The 21,724-nt window shown below is 43.3% G+C and overlaps 1 protein-coding gene and 1 pseudogene across 6 annotated transcripts in view; both read right to left on the reverse strand.

Annotated features, from left to right (window-relative positions):
- LOC126237173 (uncharacterized) overlaps window positions 1-21,724 on the reverse strand; it is a 753,602-nt gene that overhangs the window by 233,892 nt on the left and 497,986 nt on the right. The gene's annotated exons all lie outside the window — the stretch shown is intronic.
- On the reverse strand, window positions 3,071-3,189 carry LOC126238321 (5S ribosomal RNA; annotated as a pseudogene).

A 21,724-nucleotide genomic window follows, 5' to 3' on the forward strand; every position in this document is an offset into this window, starting at 1 on the left:
TCTGAAGAAGAGAGATTTGTTAACATCCAGTATTGATTTAAGTGTCAGGAAGTCGTTTCTGAAAGTATTTGTATGGAGTGTAGCCATCCATGTATGTAAGTGAACCATGGACGATAAATAGTTTAGACAAGAAGAGAATAGAAGCTTTCGAAATGTGGTGCTACAGAAGACTGCTGAAGAGTAGATGGGTAGATCACATAACTAATGATGAGGTATTGAATAGAATTGGGGAGAAGAGGAGTTTGTGGCACAACTTGACTAGAAGAAGGGATCGGTTGGTAGGACATGTTCTGAGGCATCAAGGGATCACCAATTTAGTACTGGAGGGCAGCGTGGAGGGTAAAAATCGTAGAGGGAGACCGAGAGATGAATATACTAAGCAGATTCAGAAGGATGTAGGCTGCAGTACGTACTGGGAGATGAAGAAGCTTGCGCAGGATAGAGTAGCATGGAGAGCTGCATCAAACCAGTCTCAGGACTGAAGACCACAACAACAACTTCCACTTCCCCGAAAAACGAAGGGGAAACAGTATTTTATGAGTGGAAGCAACATTGTTTTTCGACAGTATTCAAGCGACCAGTAGAATCCTGAAGAAGAGGCCAGCATAGGGATCTAAACGTCGAACATCGAAGAAGTTTGAAGAGCAACGTGCTGCGGCGTATCAACTCAGAGTATTTTACCAACTACTTATAAACCATAGGTGAGGAGTTGTATTGTACGTCTGGTACAGAAGACACTCGGAGATTTGTTGAGTGGAGAAAGGACACTGCTGCTCATGGTCATGATGCTGTCCGTACAGGTAGACCATTGATCGAAAGAACGATGTGTGGAGCGATGGGCGGAGGTTTGCGTGAGATAATTAGAACCGGTACATGATGTTGCACTCAGCAGGTCATGTATCGAGCTGCCGCATACGAGGTGAGCGCAGTTTATCTGTCGTGTTTTGGCGAATGTCGCAGTCGGTGCAGTGGTGGTGCTCTGGGTATGTTATTTCCACCTTGAGGTCAGACTGTTGGTTACGGACTGCAAAATGAACGCAGTGTGCATGAAAATATTTCAGATAGTGGCATATTCCACATGCTAAGGAAACAGTTTACAGTCGTATATGTCCTGTATGGAGGAACAACGTGTGGGTGTAGCGTACCGTCACAATCAAATCACTGAAGATGGAGCTCTGTCTCGAATTGGATATGGATGGTACGGAAAATAGTCGTGCCATGCTTAAAGTAACCAATCTCTTTTTTCCTTTTTTTCATCAGTCCTGTGATTCTGATTTGATGAGTCAGTCCAATTTATATCGTCTCCTACGGTTCTTTGCCCCTCTAAAACTTTCTCTACTACCATGGAAATTTTATTCTCTGATGTCTTGACACATGTTCCTTCTTCTTGTCAGTGTTTTTCACATATTTCTTCCCTCCACGATACTACTGACACACTCCTCATTTTATCTGGTTTTCGACATCTTCCAATAACATACGTTAAACCATTCGATGTTCTTCTTTCACGGTTTTCCGACAGTTCACAATCCACTTCCATACGATTCTGTGCTCGAGACAGTGTCTCAGAAATGTCTCCCTCAAATCAAAATGGCTCAAATGGCTCTGAGCACTATGGGACTTGACATCTGAGGCCATTGTCCCCTAGAACTTAGAACTACTTAAACCTAACTAATCTAAGGACATCACACACATCCATGCCCGAGGCAGGATTCGAACCTGCGACTGTAGCGGTCGCGCGGTTCCAGACTGAAGCGCCTAGAACCGCTCTCAAATCAAAGCCAATGTTTGTTTCTAGTAGACTTCTTTCACCCAGTAATGCCCTCTTTGCGTATACTAATCCGCTTTTTATATTGTCCTTGCTTCGTCCATTACGTGTCACTTTGGTTGCAAGGTAGCAGAATTCCGTCACTTGGACTACTTCGAAGTCCCCAGTTTTTCCGCTACTCCCCATTGCCTGCTTCTTCGATTTCCTTTCAGTCCATACTCTTGAGTTCAGCAGACTGTACATTCCATTCAGTGGGTTCTGTAATTCATACTCGATTTCACTTAGGATAGCAAATGCCACCAGCGAATGTCGTCATTGATATCCTTCCACCACGAATTTCACTCTCACTCCTGAGCCTCTCTTTTTATCTGCGTGATTGTGTCTTCGATGTACACCGAAAATCGAATTTGTCTATATTCTTGTTGAAACATACCGTTTTTTAAAAAGTAACTACCGCAACCAGCCGATGCTACAATTCTTCCCCGGGGGTATTCTACAGGGTTTAGGTTGAATAGTTGATAAAGTTTTTAATGTTCAAATGTTCAAGTGTTCAAATGTGTGTGAAATCTTATGGGACTTAACTGCTAAGGTCATCAGTCCCTAAGCTTACACACTACTTAACCTAAATTATCCTAAGGACAAACACACACACACACACACACCCATGCCCGAGGGAGGACTCGAACCTCCACCGGGACCAGCCGCACAGTCTATGACTGCAGCGTCTTAGACCGCTGGGCTAATCCCGCGCGGCTAAAATTTTTAATGAACAGACTGAACAGTAGGGGAGAAAGACTGCGTCCCCGCATCACACTCCTTTCTTATCCAAGCTCGTCTTTGTTGGTCTTAAATTGTTCTTGTTAGTTGTTGGTTCTCATACATATTGCCTGTAGCTTGCACCATTTTTGTAAAAATTTTGAACGTCTTGCACCGTTGTTAAAATGCTAAGTTCCACATTGAGAGACGTCTATGGAGAGCCTCTCCGGAAATTCATGATGAAACATATGTTATATCAATGACATTTATTGATCATAAAAATCATCACTTGCGTGTAGCATTTGCAATGAATATCAAATAAAAGGATTAGATGCTTAATCTAAACTCCGAACAGGCCCGGTAAGGACCAACGGTAACGACCGACCAGCGTGTCATCTTCTGCCGCTAGTCGTCACTGGAAGCGGATTTGGAGGGTCATTTGGTCAGCACACCGCTCTCCCAGCCGTTGACAGTTTTAGAGACGGGAACCGCTACTTCTTAGTCACGTAGGTGCTCAGAAGGTATCACAAGGGCTGAATGCACCCTGCTTGCCAACGGCGCTCGGCAGACTCGGACGGTGACCCATCCAGGTGCTAGCCAAGCCCAACAGCGCTTAACTTCGGTGATCTGACGGGAACCGGTGTTACCACTGCGGCAGGGCCGTTGGCAGACGCACCATGTGCAGGAATAGAATTTATGTACATTGTAGCTCACAAAATATTATGTTCTGGACGACAGCAAGGGTGATTGCTTCCTGAAATTTATTGTAATACACGTATACGTTACTCACACAATAATTAAAAGTAAAAAATAAATATGCTAACTGAATTAACAATTAACTCAGGGTTGCAGACAAATTGTTCTGCGTGCGGTTTAGTTCTTGTTACCACCAGGCACTTAATGGCCGGTTGGTTGATAAAGGCGGCACACGTGAGCCAGCAAGCAGTGTATCTGGGTGCTGGTTGTGTTGTGTGGCAAAAGAGCAGAAATGCCAGGAGTGTAGCCGCAGGCATAGCTGAACCATCATAAGGGTCAGTCGGCAAATCGGAACCGAAGTACTGAGGAACCTCTGATACAGTGTGTCCAGCGATGGAGTCCTTGATATTAACATTAAATAACTCTGAAAAGTAAGATCGAAAGAGGAGGGCGACAAAAGATACGTTTATTGCAAAAACTGTAAGAAATTTATACAGAAGTTTCGAAACAGTTCGAAAAGCTGCTAAGAGATGGCGCTGTACTCTGAGCAGCTCGTACAGTATCAGTGAGCATAATTAAACTCGTCCTCTGCAAGTAGTCTTTTCAGTTACACCAAAATCTTTTCGAAATGATCAACACTCGCAGTATGGAGGTGACTCAAGCGAACAATGAAATTTGCCATCATATCCTGTAGTGCGTCAACGGAAATGGATTCAAATGCTACACAGGTCGCAGATTGAGACTCCTCCAGCGTGGTGGGATGGTTCCGATGGACGGTGTGTAAGTAGGCTGTTTAGGTTTTTATATTGGTAACGGCACGTAGTGCTCTGCATGAAAATCGCTGACTGCGCTGTGTGCAGTCTGTGGCTGGTTGCACTCATTGTGGGAAGATTCGCTTGTGTAGTGTTGGGCTGTTTGATGTGAAAAGCGCGTAGCGTTAGGCAGTTGGAGGTGAGCCGCCAGCAGTGGTGGATGTGGGAAGAGAGATGCAAGAGTTTTGAGAGCGGACGATGTGGACGTGTTTCCATCAGAAAAAGGAAATTTGTAAGAATGGATGTCATGAACTGATATATATTATGACTTTTGAACACTATTAAGGTAAATACATTGTTTGTTCTCCATCAAAATCTTTAATTTGCTAACTATGCCTATCAGTAGGTAGTGCCTTGAGTAGTTTGAATCTTTTATTTAGCTGGCAGTATTGGTGCTCGCTGTATTGCAGTAGTTAGAGTAACGAAGATTTTTTTATGGTAAGTGATTCTGAAAGGTATAGGTTATTGTTAGTCAGGGCCATTCTTTTGTCGGTGTTATTGAAAGTCAGATTGCGTTGGGCTAAAAAAATATTGTCAGTTTAGTGATGATCAGAATAAGTAAAGAGAGAACTGTCTGAGTACGTTCAGTTTTGCTCAGTTGTTTGAAACTCAACGTAGTTTACCAGCACTGTCATGCTTAATTTTCGAAGGGGAAGTTTCAAGTGCCTTTCAATGTCACAAGGAGTGAGATCGGGCGAATATAGAGGCCAATCTATCCCTGCGCTGGTAAATTTGCAATAATCCAATATAATGACTATGTTCGCAAAGTATTCATCAAGAAAGAGAGAAATCTGTGGGGGACGATGTTGTCTGGCCACATCTTGCATGAACCACTCGGTGCATCGTCGATCCTCCAAAACTGCAACGTAGCGTTCACTAGTGATCGTTTCTCGCATGAGAAAAGGGGCAGTAATACCACTGTTACATAACGCAGCCAAAACAGTAGCTTTGGGAATGTACGATGGTTTCGTTTCACAAAAATGGGGATTTTTTGGAACTCTGAAATCGCCAGTTTGTTATTCATGAATCCATTCCTGTGGAAGTACTGTAACCAACTCTCCCACTTTTGCCGGGATCTCCTGTATGATAGAAACTTTTTAATTCCTCCCGACTCCCTTACTGTTTCCCCCGTATATTTCGTGAGTGAGCACTATTATAGACACTAATCCCGCAAATTACTATCGATAGTTCAAATTCCCTTACCGACAGATCTAAAAAAGTCTTAGTATAATAATCGATACTATTGTCGACATATAGTATTTTTTTTCATTCATGCTTCTACATAAAGAAGGCGGTTCGGTCAATGGAATGCGGAGAGCAGAGAGAGAATGACTGATCTACTCGTCTGGAGGTGTCGTGAGAGGGGGAATGTTTACTTTTTTCTCGGTCATTAGGTCTACTGGCAACCCACGGATCCGCTCGCATAGTACTTATCAGCAGCTGTGGTATAAATAACAGACGGAAGTAACAAGGACTTCCTAAAGCGGATTACAGAGACGTTTATGTTTAATCGCACTAGTTACATTATTTTCTCAATCGTCTCTCACAACATAACATTTCGCAACGCTTCGAATGGGCCAGCACTGAAATCTCCGTTGTCACCCATTCGAAGAAAATATAACGTAGCTGTGCATTTGAAATTTATTGCGACTGAATCTCCCTTAAAGTCATTGTCAGATCATGGTCACCTGCCTTAAAATCGTGACCAACTGTTGGTCACCGTAGGTGGAAGTGAGCTTCGTCTGTGAACCAGATGCAGCCAATGTGAGAATGTGGTTCGCAAAGTCAGCCCTTTATCGCACAGCACGTGTAGGTATAGCCAGATGGCTGTGGATTCCGAATAGAAACATGTGTACACTCTGTCATAGTATTTTCTGCGCACTGGAACGCTTCAAACTAGTCGGTGTTGCAATTCTTCAATAGATTTCCTTGAATTTTTCTGAATGATTTCAGAAACCGTTGCGACATTTTCAGGAATAACTACTGCTTGCCTGGGGCCAACATTTCCGTCTAGATCATCAGCCACGCTGCCTGTCCGTTGGAATTTGGTGAACAACTTGCGAAAGGTTTTCGCGTCGGGTCCTTTTGGAACATTAAATCGTGTATGAAAACTGTGACTTGTAGTTGTAGGATTGTGTTCTAACTTGTGGTATCCCAGTACCAGGAAAACTCGTTGTTAAATGGAATACATGATTTAAACCTCTCCTTCTGTACGCTAACTCCTTACAAGTTAGACAATCCTCCCCTACAATAAACATATAGTTTTTCGCACTCGCCTATCGATTTTAATTTTCAAGATATTTAATTTTGAAATCAGGGACACCTTCGCTGGACACCTTGTAAGTGGCAGATCTCACCTGAGAGCTAGCAGCGAAATACGTGTCAGCTAGCATCAAAGGGTCTGATATTAAGAGGAACTCTGCCCTACTAGTATGCAAATTTTTTTCTGAGTGGTCTTTATCTCTGCAGAGATGGAATCCATTGTCTCACTAGTGAAATTATTTGGTAGCCCTTTGCTCATGTTATGTAATGCCCTTCTTCGCCATGCTAAAGTAAACATGCACTTGTCAAAGTGGTAATTTTTAAGAGCATTCTTTAGCAATGCTCAGTTTTCCGACATCAGCAAACCTCCGTGTAGTGTAAGTCATAAAGTCTCTAGTTTGTCACTTCCTCTGTGCCATTATCTCCAACACACTGAGTGTTTGTCCAGACCTACAGTGGTGGTGATGTCTTCCTCGAAAATTGTCTAGCAAATAGCTCCTTCTGTCTTGTCTCCAAGTCAATCCCCTTCCCACTCACACAGACGCTACACCACCCCAGTGTTGGCCTTTACTGAGTTAGGGAAACCGTGGGAAACCCAAATATGGTTTATGAACCGGTTTTCTCAAATGTGTAGTGAATTCACTACTGTCGCTCGGTTGTATCCATGCTGATATCTACAAATCACATATCACTGATCGTGGTTTGAAGAAAATCAGGTGGTTTTGCTGGCCTGTGCCTGATCAGATATTCAACCTAAACCTTTATTATATACTTGGGAAGAACTACAGCATCAGTTGGTTGCCGTAGCTATTTGTTAAAAAGCGCTGTGCTTCAACAAGAATATAAACACATTCCATTTTTGGTCAATTAAAACTTAGTGAAAAGCCTTCCCCGAACATAAAACGCTATGATAGTAGCAAAAGGAATTCCTGCAAGCTGTTAATTATATGGCTACTGCACAGCTTATAACAAGCAGCTGCACTAATATTTATTAACTGTAAGATGTTTTCCGTTTCAAATGACACTAAAATATTCCTTCTTTCGAAAGATCTGTAACAAAGGTCATTTGCATATATGTTATCCTTACTAAGTTACAAGGAAGGGCACTACGAAGAAACCTCCAGTGACGAAATAAATACGTCTGTTCTTGAGCAATAGGGAGGAGAAATACCCAGGTAAAGGAAGGAAAACGCCAACATAAATCACCTAGGAGTGAAATCAATAGGAAGTGTTGGAAAGTTAGAGCGAAATGTCTGCGGGAAAAATGTGAAGAAATTGAAAAAGAAAAGATTGTCGGAAGGACAGATTCAGCATACAGAAAAATTAAAAAAACTTTGCGAGAAATTAAAAGCAAGAGCGTCGACATTAAAAATGCTAAGGAAAAATCCGTTGTTAAATGCGGAAGAGAAAGTAAGTAGATGGAAAGAGTGTACTGAGGACTTCTGTGAGGGGAAGGAACTGACCACTGACGTGATAGAAGAAGAAATGAGCGTCGATTTGGAAGCGTGGGAGAATTAGTATTAGAGAGAGTGTCTGTTAAAGAGCTTTCGAAGACTTGCAGACTATCTGAAATAGATGCCAGAAGTCGCAACCGAGTTGATGTGTAGGATGTATTGGGCTGGAGACATACCATTAGATTTTCCTGAAAATATCATTTACAGTGTCGAAGATACTAAAGGCAAGGACATAGGCACAATCAACTTAACAGCTCATGCACCAAAATGGCTGCCAAGAATAACATAAGGAAGATTGCAAAGAAAATTGAGGATCTGTGGGGTAACGATCGGTTTGGCTTCAGGAAAGGTAAAGATAAAGGTGTCAGAGGGACAGTTCTGACTTTGCACTTAATAATGGGAGCAAAACTTAAGAAAAATTAAGGCTACTTCATAGGATTTGTTGCACTTCAAAAATGACTATACACCTTAAAATGATGCGCAATGCTCATAAAAATAAGCATAAACTATAAGTAATATAGTGTAGTATGCAGTACATACAAGAATCAAAAAAGAACATTAAGAATGAATGAAAATGAAAATTCTGGGACTAAAAAGGTTGTGCAACAAGTATACTGTCTTCCTCCGCACAATTCAACTTGTATATCGAGAAACAACGATGGAAATACTAGGTTTAGGAGTGGGATAAAAATTGTAAGCGTGAGAATATTAATGAAGAGTCACTAATGTACTTTCCTCATGGAAACTGAGAACGAATTACAAGAAATGTTGAATGGAATGAAATGTGTAATGAGCAGTGAATGTGGACTGAGAGTAAACCAAACAAACACGAAAGTATTGAGAAGAATAGAAATGAAATTATCGACAAACTTTGCATCAAAATCGGGGACCAGTTAGTGGACGGTTTTGTACACAGGATGATAGGACATTTGGTGGGACGTCCAGATCACCACGTGCAGACGACAGGAATTACGAAGCGATGGCATTTCTGAAAAGGGTACAATGCCTCCTGCACCATTTCCTTTGGTCAGTAGCGGAACGGTGACCGCCTTGTTTTATCTTTGCCTAACGTTGCTCGAAATCTGCAAGCTTCAGTGACGATAGCACGAACACGGCACACCTGTACGAGGTTCGTCGTATTGTCAAAACACAGCTCTTTTTTGTTCGTGTAATTAGATTGGATTTTTTCTCGAAGCAATACAAATATTACAAATAATTATTAAGGTTAGTGGATGTAGATAAATCTTAAGTATATCGCTGTTATATACATACACACATCAAAAAACGTGCTGCATCACCCCGATTCCCAGAACTCCTGAAGATAGTCGTTGACTGCGGATATTGTATCACAGACACAGTCCCTGTTACTGTTCAGAAATGTCACCAGCCCAAAGATGTAAACTACCATGCATGAGCAGCACCTATTAGACGGAGGAGGTCCGACAGCTGATCAGTTCCAGTCATTCCACCAGGAAGGAGGTACACGGCTCGTGTTGTCCGTAGTTCAGCCATGCCTAGACGGTCAATACTGCGGTTCGATCGCGTCCGTCATTGTTACTTTGTGCCAGGAAGGGCTCTCAACAAGGGAAGTGTCCAGGCATCTCGGAGTAAACCAAAGCAATGTTGTTTGGAATTGAGGAGATACAGAGAGACAGGAACTGTCGATGACATGCCTCGCACAGGTCGTCCGAGGGCTACTACTGCAGTGGATGACCGCTACCTACGGATTATGGCTCGGAGGAACCGTGACAGCAACGCCAGCATGTTGAATAATGCTTTTCGTGCAGCCCCAGGACGTCGTGTTACGACCCAGACTATGCGCATTAGCCTGCATGATGCGGAACTTGACTCCCGACGTCCATGGCGAGGTCCATCTTTACAATCACGACACCATTCAGCGCGGTGCCGATGGGCCCAACAACAAGACGAATGGACACTTCAGGATTGGCATCACGTTCTCTTCACCGATGAGTGTCGCATATGCCTTCAACCATACAATCGTCGGAGACGTGTTTGGAGGCAACCCGGTCAGGCTGAACGCCTTAGACACACTGTCCAGCGAGTGCAGCAAGGTGGAGGTTCCTTACTGTTTTGGACTGGCATTATGTGGGGCCGACGTACGCCGCTGGTAGTCGTGGAAGGCGCTGAAACGGCTGTACGATACGTGAATGCCATCCTCCGACTGATATCGGCAGCATATTGCGAGGCATTTGTCTTCATTGACGACAATTCGCGCCCTATCGCGCACATCTTGTGAAAGACTTCCTTCAGGATAACGACATCGCCCGACTAGAGTGGCCAGCGTGTTCTCCAGACATTAATCGTATCGAACATGCCTGGTATAGATTGAAAACGGCTGTTTATGGACGACGTGACCCACCAACCACTCTGAGGGATCTACGCTGAATCGCCGTTGAGGAGGGGGACAATCTGGACCAACAGTGTCTTGATGAAATTGTCGATTGTTTTCCACGACGAATATAGGCACGCATCAGTGCAAGAGGACGTGCTGCTGGGTATTAGAGGTTCCGGTGTGTACAGCAATCTGAACCACCACCTTGAAGGTCTCTCTGTATGGTGGCACAAAATAGTGTGTGGTTTTCATGAGCAATAAAAAGGGCAGAAATGATGTTTGTTGAGCTCTATTCCAATTTTCTGTACAGTTTCCGGAACTCGTGGATCCGAAGTGATGCAAAACGGTTTTTGATGTGTGTGTATATAAATTTACAAATGTCAGTACTCAATTTGTCAGAGATTTCTAGCCGCTTCTTGCAGATAAGGTGTTATTAAACTGTTATTTTCGAAGGTGTTACGTCTCATTAGCGTTTTAATATTTATTGACAAGGGAATCCGCATTTTTGCACGATTTTCCCAAAGTTTGTGGTGTGTACCATATTCAGAACATCCCAAACTGATGTGGTTAAGATCACCGTCGATTCTGGATGTTCGTAGCAAGCATGAGAGTATGTCGGTCCGATCCTATGAAGAAACACGTATGACCCCCATCTTAATCAAATAACTGATGTCACATGTCTCCTCGGAAGATTCTCCTGGTTATACCAAGGTTTTGTGGGACTACCGTGCTGCGCTGAAGCGAACGAACACCACCTTCCCTGTATCAGTATTTGCCACTGTAATTCCACTTGCTGATATGCATCTTTTCTTCGAACGCGGAGAGTCGGAAAGTGGAAGCTGTATAAATAATGGATTGCCTTCTTTGATGCGGCATTTTGCAAGTCCATATACTTCGCCTTTGTGCGGAATAACGGAGTGCTTATCTAGACGCATTAGATGAAAGATTTTATATTCCGTGTTGGCTTTCATTTCTAATTCCACAATGACATAAAGACAGCTGTTACAAGAGTTCCACTTCCGATGCTCTAATTGCTGCTAAGCACTTGCAGAGTCCATGAGAACTTTTTTTTCTCATAAGCATAGTTGCTTCTTTATTGTGCTTACCTCTTCACTACAAACTCCACTTAACTGAGGTAATGTAATCTTTTTCGCTAAGTGCAACGCACGGCTATAATATGCGCAACCACCTTCCTTGTATGTTTTGGGTCTATCAGTATTATTCGCAGAATATCCGGCCATTCGCTTTTCAGTTACCTGATTACACCATTATTAACGCTAAACTATGCATTAACTTAATTGGGACAAAGGATACTCTTTTAGGGAAGTGGGTGGTCGATAGTGAAAGGCAACAGCAGAGTACGCAGAATTGTTTACTTTGGTTCCTTTACCATTCCTCGCAAATACCTATATAAATTAAACTTGTTAAGGCACGGGATTCGCGAAGAGTTCAAATGCATGTCTATTGGCCTTCTTTAGGCTTTCCGTAGTTTCCATACATACAGGATGGTTATAGTTAAAGTGCAACTACTCACTAAGATCCAATGTGGCTATAATTATCGTATGGCAGCGAAACTTGATAGACATGCTCACGTGTTGATGCGGAACGGATTTACGATGAAAAAAAAATAGTACCAATTTTGGCCACCAGGTGAAGATCTCACGCTGTACAGCATCTCGTCAACGTCTTCTGTGCTCATACTGAACGAACTGTGTAAACGGCGGTTAACAGTAAAATCAACTTTATGATTTTCTCTCCTGTTTCACCTTCTCTGTCCACGTCCTGCTTCTAATCCATTACACATGAAAATATTTCTGTGTGTCTCTTTTGCGTTCACAGCGCCAGATTTGCACCTGGTGGTCAGAATTGGAACTAATTTTTTTTCCAGCGTATATCGGTTCCGCATTGACGGGTTAGAACATCAACCAAGTTTCGCTGTCGTGTGATAATTACAGCCCACAATGAACCTCAGAGTAACTGCACTTTAGTTATAGCCAGACGGTAGTTTAAAGAGTGTGCCAGAATAGTGCCCTTGAAGAGGTCCCACCAATCTTTGTCGAGCTCGAACTTGGGTCAAGCACTAATGACCTCGTCTGTAGGATGTCAAGACCGTCTTTCCTTGTTGGTGAAGATAAATAAACACACAGGGACTAAAATTAATCGCCATCTTCCACTCCCCGAGAAACATGAAGTAAATACTGTGTAACACCGCTTGGTATCGCTTTCCACTCTGCTAGGAAGAGGTTCCACAGGTTTTTTCAGGTATGCCATATCAGCTGAAACCACGCATGCATGATTAGAATCCCGTATAGTTGCCAAACTGCGGATGTGTTGATTGCTAAGTTTCACCCGTTGTCCCAGACATGGGAATAGACTCGACAGATTTAGCGGGCCAATTGAGGTGTGATCGACAAAACGGAAACGCATGCATGTAGATTTGTGAACGCAGCTGTTGTCGTCTTGGAAAACAGGAGTGCCCACAGCATACTTTTCATGAACTAAATCCCTTGGTCACCAAGAATGGTGAAATGTACATCCATGTTCACCTCTACAGTAACCAAGGTGAGTGCACACAGACCATGGTACGAAAAACATCCCGAAAACATCGCAAAACCAACTCTGGTCTGAACTACACCCTCTACACGCCGTCATTGCGGCGTGGTGCACTGGACACTGAGCATCATTCGAAAAGACAGAAAATCATAGTTTCGGACCGAACTACATGACTGTAGTCAGCTGCTGTGCATATTCTGTGACACTGAAAACGTGCAGCCTTTTATGCGGCTGCGAGTAATGTGGTGTGTGCAATGATATTTGGGTCTACAGGGTAATGTTGAGACCAAGGGTCAGTCTTCACAATGGCTCGGGAAAGGTTCTTCAAAAACAAAAATAGCTCGTCAGGTGAGGTCAAATGTCAAAGCTATGCTCATAGTTTTCTTTGACTCTGAAGGATTAGTTCATAATGAATTCGTGCCACAGGGAAAAAACTGTTAATCGATGGCACTATCGGGACATGTTGCGACGGTTGCGAGAAAATGTGAGAAGGAAACGGCCAGAAATGTGGCGAGACGATTCGTGTTTCATGCATCACATTCATCCCTGTTGGTGCATGACTACTGCAAAAAAAAAAAAAAAAAAAAAAAAAAAAAAAAAAAAAACTGCTGTTCTGCCTCATCTTCTGTATTCTCCACCCTTGGCCCGTGCGCGGACCTTTTATTTTCAGAGTTGAAAAACCCGTTGAAAGGAGGAAGATTTGCAACGACAGACGAGATAAAAGAAAATTCACAGACGGCCTCTCGCGCGATCCAGCAAGAGGCGTACCAAGACTGCTTCCGAAAGTGGAAACGGCATTTGGAGCGGTGTATCAATTGTGGAGGAGAGTATTTCGAAAGAGACCGTGCACAATAAGTAAAAGGTAAGCGTAGAAAAATTTTGTGGTTAAAGTTCCGGAATTTTTTAACAAACCTCGTATCGCGTACATAATACAACATTTCAGAGACGATGACTACCAGAATGACAATGCAGCGTCTCGCTAAGCGGTATCTTTGAGGCAACAACATTGGACAATAACATTCCTGAAATGGACTGGCATACCGACATGAGCCAAATGCAAGGATTAATTAGAACGTAGACTTCGCTCAACCCTAGCGGGAAACATCACTAACTTCTTTGATTCTCTTGAGGAAGAATGCAAGGGGAATGACTAATATTTAATCTGGTTATGCGAGGAAAATTGTACCTGCAGACTGTGTGTGTGTGTGTGGGGGGGGGGGGGGGCGGGGGGCGTCAGTTAGGTGTACGTGACGTTCATACCCAGCAAGTCAGCACAGGATACTGCAGCTCCCTGACGATAACGGAGCATCAGCGGTGTCTTTGAAACGCAGAGGCAGCCGGCGTGCATGCAGATGATCGGTGCAGCGGGGCGCCCCCGAGAGCCGTCCCTATTTTTAGACGCGATGTGCTTCAGCGGCGGGCGTCCGCTTCGCTAGGCTAGAGCGTTCCCCACTGCATCGCGCGTTGATCGTCCCCCGTCTCCACAATAACCGCTCCTGCCGTGCGCACGACTTTGGTGTATATATGTCATCGAGATCGCACGGCTGTGGCCCGAAAGAATTGTTGAGTCTGTTCACGTCCGCTGGAAAGATCTTCCAATCTGATATTTTTTTCATATTGCGGGGCCAGAGTCATAGTATATTTCTTTAAAGTCAGTACCGCCATTAGACTGTTGTTTATTTCCAGTGTTACATTTACATTTACGCAATCATAATTTCGGCTTCGAAGTGCCATTATCAAGTGTTTTAAGTGTTATAAATTGCCTAAGTTGGCATACGGTCGTATTAAAATACACTATTAGACCCATTGTCTAAGAATCGATATTTCTGGCAGAGCCTACTGCTTTGAATCAAGGCGACCGAAACGGCCATCGAATCCGAGCCTAATTATTAGACTGTGCCCGAAGTCACGAACCGTTAAGCTTTACCGTCGCATGGCGCAGCGTATGTATGGGCAACAGGCGGGCATGGGCTATACGGCAGCTAGTGGACTTTAGGAGACGTTCCAGAATAGGGGCTGGAGTGCCAATTCTCAGGACTTTCGTTAGCTGATCGGCAGCTCACACTAGTGTGTATACGGCTGAAAAAAGTTTTAACGCTGCAGACTTGCTGTGTGGTCAAGCGGATAGCTGTCGCATCCTGGGCCACAAACCTAGCCACTTCCGTTTTGCCCCAGACGTTTCCTAACCTCGCGCAGCCTCAGCCGTTGGGACGGCGGGATGTTCTGTGGAAGAATTGTACAGTCGTACAGGAAATAAAGAGAATGGCAGCTGAAGCTTCAAGAAAGCATTGAAAAAATGAATATTTTGTGGTACAATAAGTTACTGTTTTTCTAACGATTCAAGTCCAAAGGTTGTATATTATGAAATTTTACGTCTTCGTTTTTCTTCCTCGTGTGTGTGCAAGATTGAATTGTTTTGCATTAATTGTGATTATTTTAGAAAGATATTTTGTGTTCAAGCCATATTGAAGTTTATTCGCCGGCCGGTGTGGCCGTGCGGTTCTAAGCGCTTCAGTTTGGAGCCGCGTGACCGCTACGGTCGCAGGTTCGAATCCTGCCTCGGGCATGGATGTGTGTGATGTCCTTAGGTTAGTTAGGTTTAAGTAGTTCTAAGTTCTAGGGGACTGATGACCTCAGCAGTTGAGTCCCATAGCGCTCAGAGCCATTTGAACCATTTTGAAATTTATTCGAGCCTCAAGAAACCTTTTGTTTATAACAGTGTTTTTGCGTGAATCCCACTCCACTTAAACCCTACGCTACAAGATGATGCTGATAGAATAGATCACGAAATCACACATTAAAATGTAGAGCCGTGTGGAGTGACCGAGCGGTTAGAGGCGCCGTGTCACGGATTGCGTAGTCCCTCCCACCGAAGGTTCGAGCCCTCCCTCGGTCATGTGTGTGTGTGCTGTTCTTAGTTTAAGTTAGTTTAAGTAGTGCGTAAGTCTAGGGACTGATGACGTCAGCAGTTTGCTCCCTTAGGAATTCACACACATTTGAACACTAAAATGTAGACTTGTTTGGCTATTTAGGCAGCAAAATAACTGATGGGCCAAGTAGAGAGAATATAAAATGCAGACTGGCAATAGCAAGAAAAGCGTTTCTGAACAAGAGAAATTTGACATGTCCTGAGGTATCCAAGAATAGTCAGTTTGGTAATGGGAGGTAGTGTGTGTGTGTGTGTGTGTGTGTGTGTGTGTGTGTGTGTGTGTGTGTGTGTGTGTGTGTGAGAGAGAGAGAGAGAGAGAGAGAGAGAGAGAGAGAGAGAGAGAGAGGGGGGGCGTGGAGCGGTGATTTAACGTTGTACAGGGAGAGCAAGGCAGGAATACAGTGAACAACAAATGGATGTGGGTTTCATTAGCTATGTAAAGATGAAGCAGGCAGCAGAGGATAGACCGGCATGGAAACCTGCATCAAACAGGTCTTCGGACTAACGATCACAACAACAACAATACAAAATCTAAACCAGGATAGTCATCCGGGAATGAGAGACCCCCCCCCTCCCCTCCTTCTGAAGATCGGCGGCGATATCATTACGGACAGAGTCGCCTTGAGCGACTTGGAAGAAACACAGAAAGCTGGATCAGGCTCGTCACTGGCAGGTTTGGTTCACCTTGCTCTCCAGTGAGTTACCAGTGCACCAGCTCCATCGCTCGCTGAATATCTCCCCAGTGGTAAAAATAAGCTCCGCCTCACTAGTTACAAGAATGCGCGTGCATTCGTTCATCTCGCTGTTGCTTGAGGAGGGAATGAACATAAATAAGGCGACATGTGTTTAAACGTATGGAAGAACGTCACGCCGCGGAAAATACCGCGGTTAGTAACCGCATCCGCCTATTGTATTCATAACTCCCGCTCTGCATGCACCTCCTCTTAGCAAGCGGTGGTATGATACCTCAACATAGCCTCAACGTCGTCAAACGTAAGCTTACTCTGTATAAGCTGATTGCACAGAACTAACTACAGGATGAAGAGAACGATCTACACTGACGGAAAAAGAATCATACACCAAAAAATAATTAATTTACAATAATGAATTTTTGGGAGAAATTTGGCTACGTAACATATAAAGTGATTAATGATAATTAAATTGACACCCTAGCTGCAAGCAGGCGTTGATATACTTCATTGGGGACATGTTGAAAATGTGTGCCCCGACCGGGACTCGAACCCGGGGTCTCCTGCATACATGGCACACACTCTATCCATCATTTCATTCTAGCAAAGCTGCATGGTCATTAACTGTAACTGTTCTTTCGGGAACAGATACTACCGTCATATATAAAGTGATTAATGGTGCAAGCTCACAGGTTAATGTAATGTAATTCGTAATCGTGGGAGATTAATAACCGATGTAAGCGCCAGAATGTTGAATTCAGGCACGCAAACGTGCCTGTATTGTGTTGTACAGGCCAAGGCAACATGTGAACACTTTGTAAAGCACGTTGTGTTACAACAGCGGTATGTGGGCAAGCGTTATCCTGTTTGAAAACACTGTCTGGAATGCTGATCACGAGTGGCAGCACAGCAGATCGAATCAGCAATTGACGTACAAATTAGCAGTGAGGTTGCGTGGGATAAGCATGAGAGTGCTCCTGCTGTCATACGAAATCGCACCCCAGACCATACCTCCAGTGTGTCTAGCACGCAGTGAAGTTGGTTGCAGGACCTCAAGTGCCCTCCTCCTAACCATCACCTAAACATCAACGGACATCACTGGCACCGAGGCATCATCAGGAAATACAACAGACTTCCACCCTGGCCTCCAATGAGCTCTCGCCTGATACAACTGAAGTCTCAAATGGCGGTGGTTTGGGGTCAGTGGGATGCACCCCACGGGGCATCTGACTCGGAGCTATCCTTAAAGTAACCGATCTGTAACAGTTTTTTGTGTCACTGTGATGCCAGCTACTGCTCAAATTGCTGCTGCAGATGCAGAACGACGGGACAGAGCCATACGCCGAACACGATGGTCTTCGATCTCAGTAGTGCCACGTGCCCGTCCACTGCCCGGCCGTCTTGCGACTGTACATTGTCGTGACCCCTGCTGCCAGCAATCAAGTACAGTGGCTAAGTTCCTGCCAAGTCTTTCTGCATTAACGAAGAAGGAACATCCAGCATCTCGTAGCCCTATTGCACGACTTCGCTTGAACACAATGAGGTGTTGAAAGTGGCGTCTTTGTCACCTTAAAGACATTTTAGACGAACGTCGACTCACCATCTTCAATCTGAAAGGTAATTAACGTTCACGGCCGTTACAGCGTGTATTTAGAGCAAACCTGATTTGCATCCTCATAGGGGCGCTACTAGCGTCACTCTCATGCGACTGGGGCGAAGTTTGAATAGACTTCTTCTTTCAGGTATAGAAACACACTTTCTTCCTTCGTTCTTTCGCTTACGCCATAGTACCACAGCGAGTATAATAGGAAACTTCATTAGATAAATTTTGTTACTGATGCCGACCTTAATAGAGAGGGTATAAAAGTTATTGCAAAACAGAAGTTTTTTAAACATTAAACATTAAAGAATGTGTTCGTCGTCATGTTGACTACGTGAGAAATAAATGTGTACACATGAATAATAAAGATGTAGAAAGTTAATAACGTTTGTTTTATTTAAAAAAGCTTTAAGAATTTTCACATTAAAAATTCGGAGGCCTTACTTTTCAGCATGCCCTCTTTCCTTCACAAGACTTCTATCATTTAATTTATACTCATGTCAACAAACTTGTTTTCCCAAAATTCTTCCTGGATTCCTTCACAACATTGTGAATAGGCTATTGTCCTGCTTGTCTTTGTTTACCCCCTTTTGTACGTTAATGAAATTATTGAATATTTTTTTATGTGAACACATTGTCATTTCTTGATCTTCTGTACAAATAATATGTTGTGCACTGTCGTATTCCGCATAAATAAATAGCCACGTTGAGTCCAGTTATTTGGAAATGGTGCTAAATATATTACTATTTCTTTAATAGCTCTAAAAGTGAAACGTTCTTTTGATTAATGGTGTATGGCACCTTATGTCTGATGTTGGGTTTCTGGTGGACTTACGCTGTTTACGATATTCTCTTACGACAGCAGTAATAGTTTCCATGGCATCAGTCGTGTATCTGCCACTGTGTCCAACGGAACAAGGCTGCACGCCGCTGACATGGCTGACTAGGGATACAGTTTCAGTGTATTTCATTAGGCAAATTACTGATCGAAACAACGTTACAGTATTCGTAGTAAGCGTAATTCCAATCAACTACGTTAGTTGGCACTTAGTAACTTTAGACACTAAAGCAAGCAAGGAAAAGGAAAATTAAGATCGACCAGTGGGAGAGGCATTAAAAGGGAAAACCTCTGCGATGGTGGTTTGAAGCATACTAGTGCGTGAGAAAACGGAAGCTGGTACCTGCGAAACAATCTCTAACATTGTTGAGTGTAATTAAGCTGAATACGAATATTGTAATGTTGTTTGGATCAGCAATTTGCCTTATGAAGTTCACTGATACTGCATCCCTCGTCAGGAATACAGCCTATACCTAAATACTGACATATAGGCTCGAACATAACCGTAATAGAGAACACAAAATAATTTATAGTTCGCGTGGGCATCTCCGTGTGAATGAAGGAAAAAAAAAAGAAAAGACTTACATTCGTTTCAGAATGGAAATATTATTTCATTTCTGTTTGTACTAACTGCTCTTAGAGTAGCAACTGCTTTAAAAGTGAATTTAAAAATACAGACATGGAAGTAGAGTTCAGTACGAATTACACTGAAGAGGCTGTCGACTGTGGGGCACTACAGCGTTCAGTAAACAAAACCCGTGACGTGAAATAACTCTGTATATCTAAAGCTGTTCGGAGGCACAGCACCACAAGAAACCAAAATCTTCACGAAAAATCCTTAGAATCCGCTATTAACAATTGTACCAAGAATACATACAACAATTAGAAACAAGATGCTAATCAACTGATTTCACATCATTTTACGGAACGAGTTTTTCCTGCTTTTGTAAATTTGATGAAATTATTTACCCGCAAATACAACAGTTAGTCTCAATCTAGAGGTAGTGGAAGCCGCTGGGACTGTTCTTCTGAAACTTGGAAATTTTAGGCGAGGCGAGCCTGTAGAGAGCTCCGCTGGTTTCTGTCTTCCAGTAGCCACCATTACTCTAGTTCCTCTGAGGCATAAAGCATGTACTGGGCCAGGGAACCACATCACGGAAGGTACGTCACGCAAAACGCAATCTGCTTAAAATACCAATTCTGTTCCCCCTTGCGGTCGCTGCTCGTAAGGGGTAGGTAGCGTGACTCATGAAATTGAGAGTGTTGCTATAAGAAAGCAGGCGCACAGTCATATTTTACCATGAATTAAGAAAGAAATCAGCCATGACCTTGATAAAGGTAAATAAAATTGACGTTCAATAATTGCACGTTTAGTCCCTCGAGAACAAACACCGCCGACTAGCCGCTATGTTACCCTCGACTTCCTATATGAAATACATACCATACACAACCAAGCGAACACTGGGAACTAGCTTACAACTGGTTCACAGCCAACAACTTAATCTTTAATCTTCAAAACCCCATAATATGCAATTCCAAATAACTCAAAATTACTTACAGGTATCATACACTCGTGTATACTCCATGTATGAAGTTCCACATATACACTAGTTTGCCAAACTTGAGGACGAAAGTAACTTTTTTGTAATGTTTTAGTGCACGTTACACAGATCGATGAAACATGGACCATACATAAAAGAATTGCTACAGTGTAGTACAGAAGGCAACTGAAAGAAATACCTAATGAGACTAACAGAAATGACACTTCTATTGAAAGAGAATAATCACCGCGATTCATGACGGTCCAATGGAAATTACAAAAGATGGGACATGGACATAGGATGTCACCAAGGACGGCAGTGAATGCTCTGCCATGTGTTCTCATGCTGGTCACAAGGTTGGTACGGAGCTCTTGTGGTAGGGCGTTCCATCCCTCGAGCTACGTGGTTGACAAATTCTGGATGCACCGTTGGTGCGTGTGGACGGGATGCAAAACGTCTCTCCACATGTGCTCGATGGGATTTGTCACGGAAACGGTCAGGCCAATCCATTCGCCGAGTCTCCCCTCGTTCCATGAGCTGCTTCACCTATGCAGTTAGATGTGGTCACGCATTGTCATCTACAATAATGAAGTCCGGGCCGAATGCACCCATGAAAACGCGCACTTTGGAAAGGAGTACAGTGTGTCACAGTAACACTGACCGGCGAGTGTACCGTGTTCAAAGATTTGGAGGTCAGTACGTCCCTGCAACATTACGCCTACACGCGGCGTAACATCTTGACCACCAAAACAATCATGTTCGACAATGTTCCTGATTGTATTACGTGTTTCTACATCATGTCTTATGAGAGTGTTCCAGCACTGTCGAATATGACCGTTTTGGCGGCCCAGGAATTATGAAGTGTGGAGCCATAATGTTGCATGAACATCATGACCTCCGAGTCTTTCAACACACTCCACTCACCGCTGATGAACTTCCGCACATGATGATGGCAACGTGGTCGCTTGCCGAAATATTGTGACCGTTGGACACTGACATCCGGCAGTTCAAATGTGAACTATTTTGTCAAGTTGCTAACCTGTGCACCACTTTATACTTTTACGAAGACCTACCTGCTTATTTGTGCAACTTTTAGATAATTACTATAATTGTCTTCCAGTTCAACAATATTAAAGATTAGCCGAAACGGTCACAGTACTAACATACAGCCGCGCTCTACGCCAGATGTTATTTCTTTGTTACAAATTTCTCTTACGATCATACTTTCGTTAACAGTTTGCATTTTTTTTTCTTTGCGTTGACGTAAACACTTTACGTTCAGACTAGTTTCATCGATAGCTCACCAACATTAGTAGGCCTTTTATTCTTTTACTTTTCATGTTCCTTACTTTAATAATAACAGATCGTGTTTCTTCACACAGCAGGCCGTTTGTTGATCTCTATTCACTGGGCTACCGATTTGAAAATCTCATCTTCCTACCAATCAGTCCTCTGTAATTGTGTGACAACGCGACT

This window comes from Schistocerca nitens, chromosome 2 (genome assembly GCF_023898315.1).
Source record: "Schistocerca nitens isolate TAMUIC-IGC-003100 chromosome 2, iqSchNite1.1, whole genome shotgun sequence".
Lineage (NCBI taxonomy): Eukaryota > Metazoa > Arthropoda > Insecta > Orthoptera > Acrididae > Schistocerca > Schistocerca nitens.